The following is a 21621-nucleotide window of genomic DNA, read 5'->3' on the forward strand; positions in this document are numbered from 1 at the left end:
AGAAGACAGTATTATATAAGAAGGTCATAAGTATAATGAAAAAAATAATACAGTAGAGCCAATAGATCAGGTAACCACTTTGAAACATAAATCATGCGGTCAAAGCAAGTCTTGCTGAAAGTTAACATCAGGACATATTTGAAGGAGATGAGGTGTGAGTCAGGCCAGGTCCATGGGGAAAAGAGAGACCTACAGAGGGAACAGCAAGTACAAAGGCCTGGAAGGGAGGGGTTGCGGGAGTGTTTACAGAAGTATGAGGGGTCAGCATGAAGGTGGGGGGTTATGAGAGGAACAGTACAGACAGAACTGGCTACATAAACTGTGGGGCTCAGCGTAACATGGAAATGTGGGGTCCCTTGCTCAAAATTATTAAAAATGTCAAGATAGCTCCGACAGATCCTTCAACCATCCACCAGGACCTAGAAGCCAGCTTTGGCAGGAGATGAGGTCAGATCAAACAGATACGAAAGTCAGGGGACACATTTGAAGGGCTTTCTAGGCCCCTTGTTAGAACTTTGACTTATTCTCTGAGCAAAATGACACATCTTTGGAGGGTTTTAACCAATCTAACTTACAGCATCGTTGCTGAAATAAGTCTAAGGGGCCCAAAGAAGAAATGAGAGATTAAACAAGAGACTGTTGCAATAATCCAGGTGAGAGATGACAGTGGCTTGGTACAAAGATAATATTTGCAGAGGTAGTGAGAAGTTTCACACTCTGCATACATTTTGAAGATGAAACTCACAGATTAGTGATGGGTTTTATGTAGGGAGGAAGAAAAATTTCAAGAAGAATGAAGAATGACCCCCAAGGTTTTGGCCTGAGGAACAGAAAAATGGGAGGTGCCCTGAGCTTAGAGAAGGAAGTCTAGACAGACGTGGAGGTGTTGGAGGGGGAGGACGAGAAGTTTGGTTCTCACCCAGACATCTGAGATGCCTCTTAAGACATTCAGGCAGTGAAGACAGGGAGTTGGGAGCAGAATTCATGAGTGTGGTGTCCAGGAGGGTGGTCGGGCTGGAGATACAAATGTGAAAATAATCAGAAAAGCCATAATTCTGCAGTGCAACTAAAAGTAGAGTTCTCAAGGGATCTAGGTTCTCAAAAGTTCTAGACTAATCAAAATTCTTCCTGTGTCACATGGATTTGGGCTAATGACATCTGTATTGTAATATTTACTTTTTACTTCATTTTCCTTTGATTAAAGCCTTTTTTTTTTCCCTTTCATTTGACAGCTGAAAATGAATACCAAGGAATTTAAAATGTGACTAAGAAGAAATTGGGGAAAATTGCTTCTAAATATCACAATCAGTTTTCTGTACCAGCAGCAGACTTTCATTTTGGAACAGATTGTTTATTTTTTAATCTCCAGAATGATCCTTCTGTTACATAAATGTAAAGAAATGTTCATCTATTACATCTGTGCTGCCATCATTAAGCTAAATGTAGATAATAAATTTTCTGGAATGTGTGTGTGTTAGTCTTTCAGCTGTGTCCAGCTCTTTGCAACCCCATGGAGTGTAGCTGGCCAGGCTCCTCAGTCCATGGAATTCTCCAGGCAATACTGGAGTGGGTTGCCATTCCCTTCTCCAAGGGATCTTCCTGACCCAGGGATTGAACCTGGGTCTCATGCAATGCAGGCAGTTTCTTTACCATTTGAGCTACCCAGGAAGCCTGATAATTTTCTGGAATAAATAAGATAAATATTTGGGAAACTTAACTAGTAGATTGAACAGAGGTTATATGTTATTTATGTTTGTCACTGGAAAAAAAGAACTGTCCAGCAATGGGAAAGACCAATAGTAGACCATGTCTGGACTTTTGCTTGTAGCTGGTAAGCGTTTTTCTGTTAGTTTTAGGAGTTGCTTGTGGGACAGAAGGGACTGCCTTTACAAAGACCCTATGAATCGTTAATCAATACTGTGGGAGGAGAGGGGCCCAAAAGGAAGCAAGAAATTGGAAAGAGGGATATTTTCCCTAAATCTATTCAGAACCGAATCCACAACTCTAGCATCTCCCCAGGAAGACAGGGAGCAGCAGTTTTAAGAGAATCTGGAGACAGCTGGGTTAGCAGGACCCCTGTCACCTCTGGAGAGCTGGGGGGTATAATATCAGGAAAGACCAGCAGGTGGGCAGGACAGGATGGGGTGGGGGCACGTGGTGACCATATGTGAGGCACCCCTTCCAGGAGTTCAGAAATAATTTGAAAATGTCTTACAGAAGCAGAGTGATATTCAGTAATTACAGTAGAAGACAGTCAGGGTCTCGGTAATCGAGCTCACTGTTTATTCACACCATCTTTACGCCCAGCTTGGTAAAAGATGCATACAGGTAGGTACATATCCTAACTCCAAACAGGGCCTGAGGTACTGGCTTCTTTGAAATGAGCTTTCCTCTAATACAGTCTGCTAGCCACAGCAAAGTCAGATAGAACCACGGAATTTCTCTAAGCTGCGTGAGGTACACTCATGTTCTTTCCAGTCTCTCCCTGACTTCCTTTTCCCTCTGTCTCAGTGGGAGAGATGAGTGGGAAGTGGAATCGTGAGTTAGGAGTTGGGATTAACACATACACACTACTATATACAGAAAATAGATGACTAATAAGGACGTACTGTATAGCACAGGGAACTCCATTCAATATTCTGTTATCACCTTTATAGGAAAATAATCTGAGAAAGAATAGATATTTGCATATGCACAACTGAATCACTTTGCTGTATACTTGAAACTCACACAGTATTGTAAATCAACTGTACTCCATTATAAAATAAAAATCAAATTAAATTTTAAAAAGATGAATCCAGATTTCCACTGCTCATTATAATTAGAATTGCCCTGATCCTTACTGTGCAATGAGTAAGTCTTTCTCAGTGGCTCAGATGGTAAAGAATCTTTCTGTCCATGCAGGAGACCAGGTTTGATCCCTGGTTTGGGAAGATCCCCTGGAGGAGGGCATGGCAACCTACTCCAGTATTCTTGCCTGGAGAATTCCATGAACAGAGGAGCCTGGTGGAGTTGCCAAGAGTCAGACATGACTGAGTGACTAACATTTTCACTTTCACTTCACTGTGTAGTGATACTATATCCTCATTCTGTTCTTATACTTCAACAAGATGAGATAAGCCTAGAGATGTTACTATTGAATAACTCAGTATAATATGGGTTATAATAATATTTGTAGTGCTTATAAATTCAATATGAAATAGAACATCTCCCCCCAGCACTTTACATTCAGTTTATTTTCAGGTTTGAAAATGGCTTCTATTTGGGGGTGCATGAACAGGTAGGAGATGGTGAATGGATCCTAACACACACATAAAAGGAGGAAATATGTCTCCTTTTCATGTCTTAAAAAATATAATTATGTCTTGCAGTTTCGAACTGGATATAATGTAACTAGTTGTTTTATTTGACAAAGAACCTCTAAAAATATATATGAAAAAAAAATGTTTAGCTTTGTAATCTGTAAAGACCAAAAAAAATTTAGGATTATGTCATGTATGTTAAGTAATTTTTTCATTCTGGTAACTCACATAAAACAGAGTTTCTCAAACCTGGGGCTGGAAGCTGCTTCACCAAGGGAGGCCATCCTACACGTTGGACCATGTGGACCACCACCCCTGGCCTCTGACCAACCATGACAGGCCTTTAGCCCCCACCCAGAGCCATGACAATGAAAAGTGTGTCTTGAGGTTGCTAAAGGTCCCCTGGGTGACAAAATCACCCCTGGCTGAGAACCACTGACACAGAATCTACTACTTTACAACTACAATAGTGATTGAAATTCATTTTTATAATATATTTTGTAATTCTTTCATTCTGAGCAACTGTTTTGAAATCATCAACCAAGAGAACACAGCCAAGCTTTGCCAAAAGGATAAAGACATCATCTTTTCCAAAACCATCAAATGACACCCTGCACACACTGTCATTTGATGAAGCACACCAGTGATCCGTTATCTCTGTGTCATAGTCCTGCTCCTCACAGATGCCACAGTTGACTAATCTACTTCCTTCTTCAGAAATGCAACAGCCTAGAAACAGCAAGTGTCAGGCGATTTTTGTCCACTCAGTAGGATTTATGGCTCACTAAGCTGGGCAGCAGGCAGGAAGACCACAGAGTTGCGTTGCAAAAGCCCGTTGGTTTTTCATCTGCTTACTGATAAGGGCTTGACTTTGAGCACACTTTGTCAAGGATATCTTTTAAAACAATTAGTTTTCACATCTAGCATTTAAGAAGCTTTACGATAACTGCTTAGATTTCCACTGCACAGGGGAGAGACAGTGGTTAGATACTTTGAAATGACTTGATGATAAATAAACCCAGGCAATTTTTTTTTTCATATTTATCTATTACTTTCTTGTTTGCTCTTTGATGAAAAGCTAAAGTTGTCCAGAGTTCTTGTGTACACCGTTTCTAATGAAGAACATAATGAGAATCTCTGCAGCAAAGCCTATTTTCGAGACTGGGTAAACGAGCCTCTTATTTCAAGCAGTATTTGGTTCAAGATCGTACCAACAATGTCCCTGAATTTGATTAGTTCTTAATTTATTATGTTTATGCTTGATTGTGGTTGAACTTTGATCCTATTTTGCTGACTTTCTTCCACTGTGTATCAAAGGCCTCAAGAAGGAGAAAGAAAAACTGAGTAGTTTGATGTTTGAAAAAAATTCTGAGACACGGTTTCATTCAACAGCTATTTTTAAACTTCCTCTACTTATTATACTTTTTTCTAGACCTCCCGCACTTTAAAAGGAGTTTTCCAGACAAGGATATCCAGGTGGTGCCATGTCTAAAGACACTGATGAAAAGAGGTAAAATCTCTGTTAAAATTTATTCCCATGCTTTCAGTGAGGAACCAACAAGAAAAGAGGGAACAGGTTCTTCATCTCGTCCTCAGCAGGGCAGATGAAAAAACAGAAAAGCAGAGTGAAGTGGAAACTTTCTGCTGTTAAGGAAACTGATCCAGATAATGACATGGACGCATTTTTCTGCATTTTGCAAAGTAAACTTCATTCTTTTGAAAGTTTCCAGTTTTTTAATTTGAATTTCTTGGTGTAGGTAAAAAGATTTTTGAGAATTGTTTTTCCCTCTTTAATAAGAAAAAAAATAATATTCAATAGCAACTGTCTGAAGAAGGGGAGAAAAAAAGGAAAGAAAACAAGAGAAGCCACAAAGCCCCAGCTGCGCTCAGTTCCTGCTCACTCAGGCTGGCTCGTGACGTAGGTTTGCTGTATTTTGAATTCACATATTAGAAACATTCATTCAGAGAGGAAACTGGCTTTGGCATAATCAACAGAAGAAAACAGCATTCATAGAACTGTTATTCAAAAAAGAAGCACAGAGCTGTACTTCTTGTTCTAATGAACCTTACCTTGGCTTAGCTGTAACAGGGAGGAAAAACAGGTGTACTTCATGGTGGGTAACTTCTGACCCTGCTGCTGGGAAAGACTGAGGACAGGAGGAGAAGGGGATGACAGAGGATGAGATGGTTGGATGGCATTACCACTCAATGGACATGAGTTTGAGTAAGCTCTGGGAGATGGTGGAAGCCAGGAAGCCTGGCGTGCTGCAGTCCATGGGGTCACAAAGAGTCGGACACGACTTGAGCGACTGAACAACAACCACTTCTGACATGAAAATTTGAACAATGTTTCATAAATAATTATTGGAATCTGAGAAAGAATCAGACCTTGCAGTTTGGGTAGCTGAGAGTTTGGGGTCTCAACTGCTCAAAACAGGGGAGCTGGGAGAGAAAGACGTGCCTTGCTTTGGGGACTTCGCAGGGCCCAGAATTAAGTTATCTTGTTTCCTCCAACCACAGTTCTGGGCTGCACTTGAAAGCAACTCTGTTTGTAGTGTCAGTGTCACAGTTGAGGTCCCCAGGCTACAAGTCCTGTCCTCAGGCCAGCCCTTCACTGGGCCCTGTGCGGGCTGCTGCGTGTTTTCTTGTAGGGTCTGCAAGACCCTCCCTGGACCGAAGCTGCTTTGAAGTGACACCTCGTATCTCCACACTTGATCTAATTTAGTGCAGTTAAGAATAATTCACTTATTAAAGACATTCATGCCAATCTTTCATGCTAGAAGCCTACTTCTCAGAACTATGGTTTCCAGCTGCCAGGGTTTCATGGCATTAGACCACTGTATGTCATATACCACTGCTCTGTTCATAATATTTAGACACTGCCATAGCAACACATAAAATACGACCTCCAGAGGTCTGCATTCCTCCAGCTCTGTGTCAAGTATTAGAGAAATTCCTGAGGAAGGGAGCCATACTACAGAGCGTCTGAACTGCTCCCTTTATGGTAGCGACTGCAGAAACCTGGAGCAGAAACACGTCCTGGGATTCTATATTCGGTTCTAGAAATGTCCCCACGTACTTGCAGTTTTCTGGTTTTATTTAGAAAGCATCAAGAAATCCTCTTATTTAATTCTATAAAGAGCTACTAAAATTTTACCACTTTATAGTTAATCTTCTTTCTTTTTCCACAGTAGGAAAAATAGATTATCATCTTTTATTATCTAAGCATTCTATATAAAAGTATTAGTAGAGGTGGAGTTCCCAGGTAGCTCAGTGGTGAAGAACCCACATGCCAATGCAGGAGACGCACAAGACACAGGTTCGATCCCTGGATCAGGAAGATCCCCTGGAGTAGGAAATGGTGACCCACTCCAGTATTCTTGCCTGGAAAATTCCACAGACAGAGGAGCCTGGCAGGCCCCTGACAGGGGGTTGTAAAGGGGTCGCAAAGAGTCGGACATGACTGAGTGACTGAACACACACATATTAGTGGAGATGACAGAGATGCAAATATCTAAGACCTGGTTCTCTTTCCATATGCTTCTTAAAATTCAGAAGTAAATTTCTCATTTTGGCTTGCTTTTCACCCAGAAAACAAAAATTTACTTCTCATTAAAATAGGTTTTCTACAGTGTCAACACAGAGGTTTTCTTTGCTTTGCTTTTCAGCAGCTTAAAATGAGAAACATTTCTTTTCTCACAGTTTCTCCAGAAGTAGCTTAGCTGGTGGTTCTGGCCCAGGGTCTCTCATGAGATTGTTTGTGGCCAAGCTGTTTGCCGGGGCAGCGCTTGTTGGTTTTCATATTCTTGGCTTTGTTATATAATGTTCAACAGATTCTCTCTCTCCTCTCTTTTTTAAGTTTAAATTCTCTGTACGCTTTGTCATTAAGGTATCATCAATGTCCTTCTCTGACTGGAGTATTTTGCCTTCACCTGATTTCCCCGGAAAGCAAAACCCCTGGTTGAAATAATTCCCATACTGTCTTGATCAGGAAAGAGCCCTGAGTGGGGCCCGGTTGTCAGGCTAGGGCTCAGGGGCCACTCAAAGCCCCAAGGCTGCTCGCAGAGTCAGTGGGGCAGACCCCGTTTTGATGGAACACGGCACCGAGTTCTGATAATTTCTAGGAGAGCAGACACAAAAGTGCACACGCGTCACTAGGGCCTCTTGTTATGATGCAGATTCGAATCCCTTGGTTCTGGGATGAGCCCTAGCTCCTGCATCCAGCACAGAGATTCTAAGTAAATGCCATTAACCACCTCCGCTGTCACCCCGTCACTGTGAGTGCTTCCCTCTCCAGCGCCTCATCTCCACCAACCTTGTGGGGCAGGTCACTATTTCCTATCTGCATTTTGTTCAAAATACCTTCCTCAATGCTTTTTCTATTTGCAAAGGCACTGCTTACACCCAGGTTATGTTTCCTCACACAGGGTTAGCAAAGTAGCCTATTACTTCACTTAGTTTCTGTAGTATATTACAGAACACACAGTATTTTACGTATTCATCACATCTGACCCTCAAAACAACTCATGTAGTAGGCCAGGCAAACTTTATCTAGCTTGGAAATAAGGCAACAGGCTCAGGAAGAGTGAACTACTTTCTCAGGGTCATGAAGCTACCAAGTTGCCAAGCTGAAACTTTAGATCTAAGTCCCAGTTCCCCAAATTGAATCTGCCTTCTTAAGGCCAAATAACTGTGCATGCGCTAGGTGCTAAGTCACTTCAGTGGTGTCTGACTCTTTGCGACCCCATGGACTGTAGCCCACCAGGCTCCTCTGTCCAAGGGATTCTCTAGGCAACAATGCTAGAATGGGTTGCCATGCCCTCCTCCAGGAGATCTTCCTGATCCAGGGATGGAATTTGCATTTCTTATGTCTCCTGCATTAGCAGGTGGGTTCTTTACCACAAGTGAATCTGCCTTCTTAAGACTAAATAACAGTATCACCACAACAAAACCCACTAAAGATTTCACCACATCTTGAAGACATATGGCAATTGAGAACTGGAAATGGGGTACAGATTATGAAATTTAACAGCCCTAACTCTATACCTGGTAGCTCCAGGAACTCACGGACTCTCAAATGTGTCCAACATTACAGAACTAACTCTAGATTCAAATCTACAGTTACTATAGGCATCTATAGTTATCTATACAACTAACAATAGGCTCGAATCTACAGACTTCTTCTGCTACACTTTTCCATCTCACTCCCTTAAAGACCCCTGGCACTGTGAGCTTTCCATGACATGTGCGGATAATCCATCCAAAGTTAGCTTCTGCCAGTCTCAGAGACGTGCCTCTGCCGTGGATGGGTTTTGTCTCCCACTCTGCAACAGCACTTGTATCACTGCTGGATGGCACCACCACTGCTATCAGAACCTGCAGCCATGCCCCTGCATTCTTTCCAAATCCAAGCCTTAATCAGATTCTCCCACCCATCCACAAACCCTTCTCTGATGTCCCAGGCCCTCAGGAAAACTTTCCTCACTAGTCCTCAGACACCTGCAGCTTCTGCTACACAGTCTCCTACTTGGCACCTTCTCGAGGACCCATCCTGGGCCCTGTATGTCCTCACAGTGCCATTCCAGTCATGCCACCCTTTCCCCCAACATTCAGTGTTCTCTGCACCAAATACTATTGATACATGAAAGGCTACTTCTTCTCCCTGGAACATCCTTCCACATATTAAACCATCTCAAAAATTCCCGTTTAGCCTTTACTTGTCAGTTAAGACACTGCTTCTCTTGTGAAGTCCCTGCTGATGTTTCCATGTGAAGCAGAGGGTTCTCAGCACATTCTGGATGATGCCCCCTTGAATCGACTCTGTGATCACACTGCTAGTGTCTGCATGTCTGTTTCCCCACAGAAGACTCCTCATCACGGACACAGCCATCTGCTTCTCCTCTGCACTGAGTACATGGCCCAGCACAAGCAGAGCTTAAGATGTCATAAATGAATCAAAAAATGAAACGCACATGCCCATATAAATGAAGACATTCTGTGTTCTACTAAGCTTAAGAAGTAAAAGTACTTTGTCGCTCAGTCGTGTCTGACTCTTTGTGACCCCCAAGGACTGTAGCCCTCCAGGCTCCTCTGTCCATGGGGATTCTCCAGGCAAGCATACTGGAGTGGGTTGCCATGCCCTCCTTCAGGGGATCTTCCCAACCCAGGGATCGAACCCAGGTCTCCTGCATTGCAGGTGCAGTCTTTACCATCTGAGCCACCAGGGAAGCCCTAAGAAGTAAATACAGTTAGAAGTTTAGAGGGGAAATACTCATCGGGGAAGCAGGTCTTGGGTATCACAGGCCAGGGCCTAATTCCTCCAGCAACTACAAAGCCAGGCTAGAGAAAGACCAAGAAGCATCTTGTTGAGATACTGCTGTTCTTTAGGGAGTTGGAGCTCCTTCTTACAGGCAAGCTGTCACCTCCAAAGACACTTTTCTAGAGTTACAGCCACTACCCTTGCATCACAACTGTTCTGAACTGCTATTCTCTAGCTCCCTAGGCATTCTGAAATCTACATTTTTAAACATTTTGTTCTAAGAAGACGCTCTACCTGCTCCCCAGTGGACAAACTTATAGTCTCGCCTTTCCGTAGATAGCATTTGGCTTATTTTTTGTGACAACTGCTCTGCTTTCATATAGAGTTAACTTCTTTTGTTTCTAAAACCCCACAGGCATAATTCTATTCAAGCATCTAAGGGGGAGGGGGACAGTGACTCTGTGTCTACCTCTCTGTTAGATCATGAACTACACAAAAGCATGGTATTCACCTATTTCATGCTTAGTTTTCAAAGCTCATCAATGTTTAGCCCTTTCCACTTATAAGATGGGGGAGGGGAGAAAAGCAGGAGGAAAGTAGAAAGACACCAAGACACCTTTGTGGCCAGTGTTCTGGATGCAAACTAGCTTCTGTTGACTTAAAAATTTGGAAGTACAGCAAAGACAAACTGATCCTACTTCTGCTAGTGAGCAAGGTTGTGGAAACCGGAGGTGTTCCTGCTGCAAATTTCCAGGCCCTGTTCTACTGCTCCCTGGGTGTCAACAGTCAGAGGCGAGCTTGTAGCTATGGGAGTCCTCTTTCCAGCGCCCCTAGTGTTGGAAGTCAGCCACAGCAGCAGCAGCGATAGCTACTTAATTCCCAGGGATTAACATCTGCATTTGGAGAAGGAAATGGCAACCCACTCCAGTATTCTTGCCTGGAGAATCCCATGGACAGAGGAGCCTGGTGGGTTACAATCCGTGGGGTCGCAAAGAGTCGGACACGACTGAGTGACTAACACACACACACACACACAACACCTGCATTAGGACTCTGGGAATTGTTCTACAACCCACAGCTCTAGTAAAGGCCTCAGACATAGCAGCCTCCCAGTGGGGTCATTCTGGGGTCAGTCCTGGGGGCCCAGCCCAGACTCCTCTCCCGTCACTTCTAATATGTGTGTAAGCACATAATTCCCTGAATTAAAATCCTTCTTGCTTAAAATTCTTACAGTGATTGTTTCTGTTTCTTGGAGTTCATCCTGTCAGATACAGTAAGAGGGAATAAGAGGAGGGGGTGTGGGAGTAAGGCAGAGGGAAAGGAGAGGGAGAGGGGTGTTCCTGACTGGAAAAGCTCAGGGCTGTCAAGAGAACTTACTGTTTGTTCTAGGCAACACCTGGTGAGAGCCCTCTGACCTCCCTTTCTTAGAGTATTTACTAAAAATTGTTTCCAACTATGAATCCTTCCTCTGTCTCTTTCAGGGGTACTTCCTACAACTCCGGATTGCCCTTTCTCAAGGACCCACAAGCCGTTCCTTTGACAGGTAACCTTGAAGAAGGACGGGCCTGCCTCCCAGGCTCTGTTGAGGATAGACAGCTAGCTTCCATGCCTGCTACTAGCGGACACAGCAGCGGAGCCTTCTGCACTGACCAACCCCTTATAGGTCACTTCCCTGACTCTCCTGGAGACCCAGTCACCCCCCACTCCTCCGTTCTGCCTTAAACATGCCCCACCCCTCGGTGCAAATCTGAACGGAGTTCGCACAGTCAGTAGTTACTGATTTCAATCTGTTTTCACCACTTTCACTAATGTCCAGCTGTGTTTGACAAGAGAAAGTCTTAACCATTCTTTTTCTTCTACTCTTGTTATATCCACTTTTTATCCAATGAAATAAGAACATAATTTATTTTTTCTATGAAAATGTTATATTGGTTTACTTTATAAAGATTATAAAAGGCCACGATGATTTGCTAAGGGTGGCTATAAAAGCACATTTTCTCTATATATTTTAACATGGGAGATGTTTTCCAGAATTTCAGAGATTCTCTCCAGATTAGTTTTTTCCCGTGATTTTTTATCTGAAGTCTGACAGACAAAGTAAATACCTCAAGTACCCAATAAATATTAGAAATTTCTAGCTTACTTAGAATTTCAGGTTAAATACTAATGATCGATGACCCTTCAAATTTCACCTGCACAACTTTGATTTAGTATAGGAACTATAAATTATGAAATAAACTTATACTAATAGAGTCATTTTTGCCAACTGGCAGCAAAAAGAAATTCCCATTGGTGATTTAAAAAGGAAATTTCCAGATTAGAGACAGAGGTCCACTCTTTCTTTGGCCCTGAATTCTTTGAAATTTCTAATACACATTTATAAGACACAACTAGTTGTGATCCTCATTTCATGTAACTGTTAAGTTTTGCATTTGCAGGAAATGAGTAATTATTCAAACATGCAGAGTCCCATTATTTTCAGTTCTCTTGAGAGGATGAAGACAATGGTTTAAGAGGGAGCTGTAGATACTTAGCATTTTAAGTTATACTCACTAAATGTTTCTGACCTGGAAGACAAATACTGCTGACAGGTACAGTTCTGGTTAGGTTTTTAGAATGTTTGAGAAATTCCCCCGTTGACTAAGAATCAATTCACTGTAGTCCCAGAGAGTTAGTCTCTGGACATCCCCTTTGAACTTTTTTTCCTTCATAGGGCTTCATGCAAGGAACCATGATTCACTGAACATTCTTTCCTAAAAAGAAAGCACCTCTATGGACAACTTGAAAATTTCCAGTAGTAATAACCTTATTATAATTTTCTCATAATTCCTAGTCATTTATAATGAGGAACCCATGAAAAATGTGAACAACTTGTGAGCTATGGCCTGAGAATCAGCAGGTCTCAATTAATCCCCACCTCATTAACACCCAATGAAGTCTGAAAAATCTTTTCACTTCAAAAAGAAAATTACTTTTTCCCACATCTAACCTCATAAGAATACCAAAAAGATGAAAGAAAAGAAAGAGAACCTGTACCAAACTATGTGAAATCTTTCAATTCAGTTCAGTCGCTCAGTTGTGTCTGACTCTTTGCAGCCCCATGAATCGCAGCATGCCAGGCCTCCCTGTCCATCGCCAACTCCTGGAGTCTACCCAAACTCATGTCCATCGAGTCGGTGATGCCATCCAACCATCTCATCCTCTGTCGCCCCCTTCTCCTCCTGCCCTCAATCCTTCCCAGCATCAGGGTCTTTTCCAATGAGTCAACTCTTCACATGAGGTGGCCCAAGTATTGGAGTTTCAGCTTCGACATCAGTCCTTCCAATGAACACCTAGGATTGATCTCCTTTAGGATGGACTGGTTGGATCTTCTTGCAGTCCAAGGGACTCTCAAGAGTCTTCTCCAACACTACAGTTCAAAAGCATCAATTCTGCGGCGCTCAGCTTTCTTCACAGTCCAACTCTCACATCCATACATGACTACTGGAAAAACCACAGCCTTAACTAGATGGACATTTGTTGGCAAAGTAATGTCTCTGCTTTTTAATATGCTATCTAGGTTGGTCATAACTTTCCTTCCAAGGAGTAAGTGTCTTTTAATTCCATGGCTGCAATCACCATCTGCAGTGACTTTGGAGCCCAAAAAAATAAAGTCTGACACTGTTTCCACTGTTTTCCCATCTATTTCCCATGAAATGAAATCTTTAAGAAAGATTAATACTTGTGGCCTCAATATTGGGATTATAATGGCAATTACTAGGAATGATAATATTATAAAAACTTTATCATCTTCGTAACAGAGGAAAGTAACCTCTGAAACTATTAATATAAATATTATTTCCAATTGTGCAACTTTTTCTTGACATAAATATTCTTGCATTGCTATGCAATACCAAGTTAGTGTTTTTTTTTTTTTAAAAAAAGGACCAGGCAGTAGTTAAAGTGGTAAAAACATTTCAATCAGAGCATTTTAAGAGAAGAAGAGATCTCAGGATAGATCTGGACTCAATTGTGAATACAGCATGGGAGACTTGGGAATTTATAGCCAAGGAGCAGAGTGGGGATCAGTGGACGGAAAATTACTAGTAGGAGATATCAGGGGTAAGGGGGTATTCTGGCTGCAGTGACATAATAGGAGTCTCGCTGAAGACAGGCCAGATGATCAGACATCACCTGCGGGTGCTGGGGGTGTGGGAACCAATCAGATACTCATAGCGATTGGATAAAGATGATGAGGGAGTCTTGCTAAACTGACTTAGCAAGGGTCTTGCTAAAATTGGATTTTTTTAAGAAAGTGCATAGATGGGCCTAAAAGAAGGTGCAGAAGCACTAAAGTTTGGTCAAGCAGAGGATCTTTGTCATTAGAATCTCCGTTGCTTAGGAAATTTTCTGTATCAAGAGATTTAGCTAAAATGACAGATGTCATGTCCCCACTTTTTAAGAATATGTCACTAAGAATACTAACTCTATTTCACCCTATCACTTTGTTATAAATTAATAGCAGTTGGAGAAAACATGCATATACAAAAACTACATGACTGTCAAAAGCAGGAAGGCACAGAAGGTGGGATGAGCCTTCCTGGATATAATTTTAATTTAAAACACTATTTTATGTTTCTATCAAAATCCCAACATGAGACGGCAGCCAAGGCAACACTGTGAGCATAACAGAGGCAGATGGCAGACCGAGGAAGGATCTGTATCTGAGGACTGTTTGAAGAGCTCAGAGTTCCTGGGTTGTTGAGTAAGTCCATTAGAGGAACTTCGAACCACCCTCCAGTAATACTGCAGGGTGGCTCCTGGTAGATGGAGCAGTTTATGGTTGCCAGGACCCATTTAACAATGATCACTAATGTCACTATGGAGCTGACTATGGCTCAGATCATGAATTCTTTATTGCCAAATTCAGACTTAAATTGTAGAAAGTAGGGAAAACCACTAGGCCATTCAGATATGACCTAAATCAAATCATTTATGATTATACAGTGGAAGTGACAAATAAATTCAAGGAATTAGATCTGACAGAGTGCCTGAAGAAGTATGGACAGAGGTTTGTAACATTGTACAGGAAGCCGTAATCAAAGCCATCCTTAAAAAAAGAAATGCAAAAAGGCAAAATGGTTGTCTGAGGAGGCCTTACAAATAGCTGTGAAAAGAAGAGAAGCAAAAGGCAAACGAGAAAAGGAATGATGTACCCATCTGAATGCAGAGTTCCAAAGAATAGCAAGGAGAGATAAGAAAGCCTTCCTCAGTGATCAATGCAAAGAAATAGAGGAAAACAACAGAATGGAAAGACTAGAGATCTCTTCAAGAAAATTAGAGATACCAAGGGAACATTTCATGTAAAGATGGGCACAATAAAGGACAGAAACAGTATGGACCTAGAAGCAGAAGATATTAAGAAGAGGTGGCAAGAATACACAGAAGAACTTTACAAAAAGATCTTCATGACTCAGATAACCATGATGGTGTGATCACTCACCTAGAGTCAGACATCTTGGAGTGTGAAATCAAGTGGGCCTTAGGAAGCATCACTACAAACAAAGCTAGTGGAGGTGATGGTATTCCAGCTTCAAATGCTTCTATCACAATCCAAAACCAGAGGAATTTAGTTCTCTCTAGCTGCTGTGGTTGTCTCATCACTTCTGAAAAGTTGCAGGAAAATGAGAGATGGGTTAGCACTCACTACTTTTCAGATTTTAACCATGTGTTGAAATGATTCACAAATTATTAGATAAGATCACGACCAAGCTGGAAATAAAACTAAAAGGTCACAAAGTCTATTTTATTTTTTAAAATTTATTTATTTTTGCCTGTGTTGGGTCTTCACTGCTGCATGAACTTTCCTCTAGTTGCGGCAAGAGGGGGCTTCTCATTGCGGTGGCTTCTCTCGCTGTGGAGCACAGGCTCTAGGGCACACAGGCTTCAGTAGTCACAGCACGTGGGCTCAGTAGTTGTGGCTCCCAGGCTCTAGAGCACAGGTTAATAGTTGTGGCACATGAACTCAGTTGCTCCACGGCAAGTGAGATCTTCTCGGATCAGGGATGGAACCCAAGCCTCCTACACTGGCAGGCAGATTCTTTACCACTGAGCCACCACGGAAGCCCCAGTTTTATTTTTATCCTATTTTAATACAGAAATTTATAAGAGTATTTCATTAAAACATGAAAAATCTGGGAAGCATAAGCCAGAGTTATTTAAGTAAATCAGTAATGAATGTGGAAAAGATATCAGAGGATTAATATAGGCATAAAATTACAAATGAAGTAATATAAAATCAGGCAATTAATATTCTAATTTTATTTTTTCTTCAAGATATGCTTTCTTTGAGCAGTTTTAGGTTCACAGCAACACTGAGGGGAAGGAAAAGGGATTTCCCATTCACACCCTCCCCGTCCTCCATTATCAACATTCCCCACCAGATGGTTCATCTTCTACAACTGATGAATCTACACTGACACACCATAATCATCAGGAGTCCATAGTTTATGGCTCACTCTTGGTGTTAACCCTTCTGTGGGTTTGGACAAATCTGCAATGACATATGTCCACCATTGTAGTATCATACAAAGTAGTTCACTGCCCTAAAAATCCTCTGTGTTTCAACTATTCATGCTTCACTCCCCACTAACCTCCAGCAACCACTGATCTTTACACTGTCTCCATAGTTCTGCTTTTTCCAAAATGTCATGTAGTTCTAATCATACAGTATGTTAGATTGTCTTCTTTCTGTTCATATTGGCTTCTTTCACTTAGTAATATGCATTAAAGTTTCCTGCATTTCTTTTCATGGCTTGATGGCTCATTTCTTTTTTTTTTAAAACTGAAGTATAGTTGATTTACAATGTTGTGCCAATCTGTACTGTACAGCAAAATGAATCCATTATACACACATATATACATTCTTTTTAATATTCTTTTCCATTATGGTTTATCCCAGGATATTGGAAATAGTTCCTTGTGCTATACAATAGGACCTAGTTGTTGACAGCTCATTTCTTTTTAGGGCTGAATAATATCCCATGCCTAGATGAACCACAGTTTACATTTACTTTTTAAAATATTTTATCTTTAAGAGATACTAAGATATTTCAAATATATAGAAAAATCTGAATCACAACAAACAGCCATATATTTACCATCCCAACATACTCAGTGGTAATTTTTTTCCCATTTATAGGAGAAAAAAAATTAAAGAAAAAAATTTGGATACTAAACATTTACTTTCCTCTAGCTCAGATAGAAGTTTTACACTGCTGTGTGCTTTATCAGTTAGCTATTGCAACGAAAATCTACTCCCAAACTCAGTGGCTTAAAACTGTAATCTTTTATTTTCATGGGTCCAAGGAAGAGTTGAGGATTCAGCTAACCTGGGCTGGGCTCTGGTGGCTGGCTGTGCGGAGCTCCCATGAGGCCATCCACACCTGGGAGAGTTAGCTTGGGGACAGCTGAGAAAGTCTGGCTCTCCTCGCTGTGTCTGCCCCCAGGACTGGCAGTTCACCTTGGAGTGCCCTTTTCCTAGCAATTCAGGGACACAAGAAAGCGAGGAAAATGCCACACCCCTTGCATTCTAATCCTGAAACTGTTATACCATCACTTGAACCACGTACTTTAGCCAAAGCTAGACAGATGACCAAATTCAAGTCAAGAGAGGTTTGAAAGTGCAGCTCACACATAAGGAGAGGGAAAAGGTCCAAAGGGCTGTGGATACTGACGGGTGAAAAGCTGGTGGTGGTTTAGTCACTAATTTGTGTCCGATCCCCCATAGACTGTAGTATGCCAGGCTCCTCTATCCATGGGATTTCCCAGGCAAGAATACCAGAGTGGGTTGCCATTTCCTTCTCCAGGGGATCTTCCCAACCCAGGGATCAAACCCAGGTCTTCTGCATTGCAGACAGGTTCTTTACTGACTGAGCCACCAGGGAAGCCTGAGGGGTGAAAAACTGGGGTCAGTTTTCATTCCAATCCTAGAGAAAGGCAGTGCCAAAGAATGTTCAAACTACCACACAATTGCACTCATTTCACATGCTAGCAAAGTAATGCTCAAAATTCTCCAAGCTAGGGTTCAACAGTACGTGAACCAAGAACTTCCAATGTTCAAGCTGGATTTAGAAAAGCCAGAGGAACCAGAGATCAAATTGCCAACATCCACTGGATCATAGAAAAAGCAAGAGAATTCCAGAAAAACACATCTGCTTCATAGACTATGCTAAAGACTTTGACTGTGTGGATTACAACAAACTGGAAAATTCTGAAAGAGATGGGAATACCAGACCACCTGACCTGCCTCTGAGAAACCTGTATGCAGGTCAATAAGCAACAGTTAGAACTGGACATGGAACAACGGACTGGTTCCAAATAGGGAAAGGAGTACATCAAGGCTGAATATTGTCACCCTGCTTATTTAACTTATATGCAGAGCACATCATGCAAAATGGTGGGTGAAGCACAAGCTGGAATCAAGATTGCAAGGAGAAATATCAATAACTTCAGATATGCAGATGACACCACCCTTATAGCAGAAAGTGAAGAGGAACTAAAGAGCCTCTTGATGAAAGTGAAAGAGGAGAGTGAAAAAGATGGCTTAGAACTCAACATTTAAAACAGTAAGATTATGGCATATGGTCCCATCACTTCATGGCAAATAGATGGGGAAACAACGGAAACAGTGACAGACTTTATTTTCTTGGGCTCCAAAATAACTGCAGATGGTGACTGCAGCCATGAAATTAAAAGACGCTTGCTCCTTGGAAGAAAAGCTATGACCAGCCTCGACAGCATACTAAAAAGCAGAGACATTACTTTGCCAACAAATTTCCTATCTAGTCAAGGCTATGGTTTTTCCAGTAGTCATGTATGGATGTGAGAGTTGGACCATAAAGAAAGTTGAGTGCCAAAGAATTGATGCTTTTGAACTGTAGTGTTGGAGAAGACTCTTGAGGGTCCCTTGGACTGCAAGGAGATCAAACCAGTCAATCCTAAAGGAAATCAGTCCTGAATATTCATTGAAAGGACTGATGCTAAATCTGAGCTCCAATACTTTGGTCACCTGATGTGAAGAGCTGAATCATAGAAAAGAGCCTGATGCTGAGAAAGACTGAAGGCAGGAAGAGAAGAGGAGGACAGAGGAGGATGAGATGGTTGGATGGCATCACCAACCCAATGGACGTGAGTTTGAGCAAGCTCCAGGAGTTGGTGAAGGACAGGGAAGCCTGGTATGCTGCAGTCCATGGGATCACAAAGAGTCAGACACGACTGAGTGACTGAACAATAACAACAACAAACTGTGTCAATGTTAATTTCCTAGTTTTACTAACTGTAAAGAGGTTGCATAAGATGTTAAAATTAAGGAAACTGTGTAAAAATTATACGTGAACTCTGTAGTATGTTTCTAAGCCTTAAATCTCAAAGTATATCAAAATAGAAAGTCTTAAAAATCATCCTTTAGGGCTTTCTTGGTGGCTTAGCGGTGAAGAATCTCCCTGCCAATGCAGGAGACACTGGTTCCATCCCTGATCCAGTAAGACCCCACATGCCACAAAACAACTAGGCTATGTGCCACAGCTACTGAGCCTGTGCTCTAGAGCCCGGGATCCACAACTACAGAAGCCTGTGCACCCAGAGCCTGTGCTCTGCAGCCAGAGAAGCCACTGCAATGAGAAGCCCTGCGCACCAGGACTGGAGAAGTCTCCACTCGCCGCAACTACAGAAAAGCCCACATTGCAACAAAGACCCAGCACAGCCTAAAATAAATAAATACAATTATATAAAAATCACCCCTTAATTGATTTGAATTTCATTTTTTCCTACAGATCACCAGGTATACCACTTAAGCCTTCCAAAGTTTTTGATATGCTAATTGACAGTGGGTTTTTTTTGTTTTTTGTTTTTTTTAATTTAACTTCAATAGTAGATGAAAGAGTTTAAGATCGCACTCTCAGGTCACTCCACGTGTAGTTATCATGGGCCAGACCATCAGGTGTCCATGGACTCCTCTGGGAATGGAACCTGATGCCTCTATGGTGAGTCCTTGTTGTTTAGTTGCTAAGTCATGTCCGACTCTTTTCGACCCCGTGGACTGCAGCCCTCCAGACTCTTCTGTTCATGGAATTATTCAGGCAAGAATACTGGATGAGTTCTATACCTTCTAATCTCATGCTATTTTGCTGTATTTCTCTAATAACATTGTTTTTTTTCTGCCATGTATTAAACAAAGGGTAATTAGCAAGGAATACTTTCTCTACTGGTTTAATAAAAAAAAAAAAACTCTTTGAATATTGTATTCCTTTGAATAGTGTGCAATGCCCACTAATTAAATGTCTTCACCTGAACAGAGGACAGAGGATGTGATGACAGCAGCATTCCAATCCTGAACATCAGTTAGAAGTTAAAGTACCACTCACTTTCCTTTCACTAGAAATTATCTTTAACCATAAATGCTGCCTTTCCACCACAGTGTTCCTCAGAAGTCTTCAGAAGTGCCTCCTAATAATTAAAGGTTTTAACCAGTAAGAAAAAAAGAAAGAAAGAAAGAAAGAAAGAAAGAAGATGCTCCTAGCTGTGGCCTGCTCCTGCCCTACTTAAAGTTATTTGGAAACTGTGAGCCTCCCGCGAGGCGCTGGGCGCAGCTGTGAGGACAGGGTCTGTGAGGAAGTTGTGGTTTTTTCTCGAGCTTTCTGGGCGCGGATCCCGCTTCTGGGCCACTTTCAGACCTGAGTTTCACCCTCAGGGCACAGAAAGCTGCTTTCCCCTTGGGCTTTCCCAGCCTCCTAAGCTGGCCTTGAACCTGTACGTACAGTTCATAGGATGATTTGGCTTCTGCTTAAAAAGCACTCAATTAGAACTCACTTTGATAATGAACAGCCAAGCAAATCACCTTTTAAGATGATGAGCTTTGAAGGCCCAAGGACTCTTCAGAGTAAGTGTTATGCGGGGCTAATGAAGCCAAGTGAGCCCTGAGCTATGGTCCCTTAGCTTCCATCACCACATGAACTGCTGAATATACACCAGGAATAGATGTTTTCATGGTGAAGCCACCCTGGAGCTCCCTGATGACACCCGGTGAAGAGCGCTGGAAAAGGCAGTCCAGAAAGTGCTGCAGGAGCCTCACACATGGATTCCATTCAGCTCAGAATTGTATCTGTGACCTATGTTGGATTTTTCAGCCAGAATCTTCAAGATCAAGGTTTTCAGTCACACTTCCTCCCTAGCTGCGGAGGTAACTCCAGGCTTAACTCACAGGTGTGTCTGCAGCCACATCTTCATTTTCAGGAGCTGTGTATGTGCCCTGAGTGAGGCTTCCCGCCTGAGCCTCCAGGCAGGGTTCCTACCCCGAGCCCCACACAGAGCAAAGGTGTTCAAGTGGAAGTCAAGGGCCTCTCTTGGTCCCTGCAGCCTGTGACAAACTGTGGTGGCTGCTTTCACATGGGCATTTTCTGAAGTTTTGGACCCGTTTATTCAGTCAGATATAGAATGCCCTCTGCTGCCACCATCCTCAAAGAGAACATGACCAAGCGGCAGCTGGAACACTTCCCACACATCAGATGTCACAGGGGAAGTTGAAGAGCGAGACTGAAACTTCGAAGGAGACTGGACCTCTGAGGATAGGGTGGGGAGGTGACTAACACACATGTTCTACGTGCAGCTTTGAAGTTGATCGCCGGGGAATTCAACCTCAGTTTACAGGATGGGAAGGTCAGGGATATTGCTCCAGAACGACCCATCGCCACTTCTCCAGATGGGTTCTCTTGGCTGAATCAGAGTCAAGGCTTTGCGAAGGACACAGGGTACATGTTTCAAACAGTTATGGGAAGTATCTTGGAGAGATCTGGTTTTGATTGTGTGTTATCTGTAGTATGATCATAGTGGCAACCAGTCACTCTTGAGTGTGCCGGTTTAGATAAGAGGTTATTCCGAACATTTGCTGCTAAGCCACTGAAGCAACTTCTGTCACTTCCAGCCAAGGGTGACTCCTGGGCTGATGTGTTTACAGTTGTGCTCTCATGAGTAATGCACCATGTAAAAAATAATTCCTGTTGTGGGGACACTTCTAACTCTAAC

At 42.2% G+C, this 21621-nt stretch overlaps 1 long non-coding RNA gene across 5 annotated transcripts in view; it reads right to left on the reverse strand.

Annotated features, from left to right (window-relative positions):
- LOC145506221 (uncharacterized) overlaps positions 1-21621 on the reverse strand; it is a 527653-nt gene that overhangs the window by 100790 nt on the left and 405242 nt on the right. For 2 of the 5 annotated variants that reach the window (XR_014053635.1, XR_014053637.1), the window contains one exon: positions 15044-15206. The exons of 2 other annotated variants lie outside the window; for them this stretch is intronic. This is a non-coding gene — a long non-coding RNA (uncharacterized LOC145506221). Of the gene's footprint in view, positions 1-4328; positions 5450-15043; positions 15207-21621 lie in introns of those variants that run through there. One more of the 5 variants, XR_014053636.1, reaches the window with a different exon arrangement.

This window comes from Giraffa tippelskirchi, chromosome 5 (genome assembly GCF_054371585.1).
Source record: "Giraffa tippelskirchi isolate mGirTip1 chromosome 5, T2T-mGirTip1v1.2.pri, whole genome shotgun sequence".
Lineage (NCBI taxonomy): Eukaryota > Metazoa > Chordata > Mammalia > Artiodactyla > Giraffidae > Giraffa > Giraffa tippelskirchi.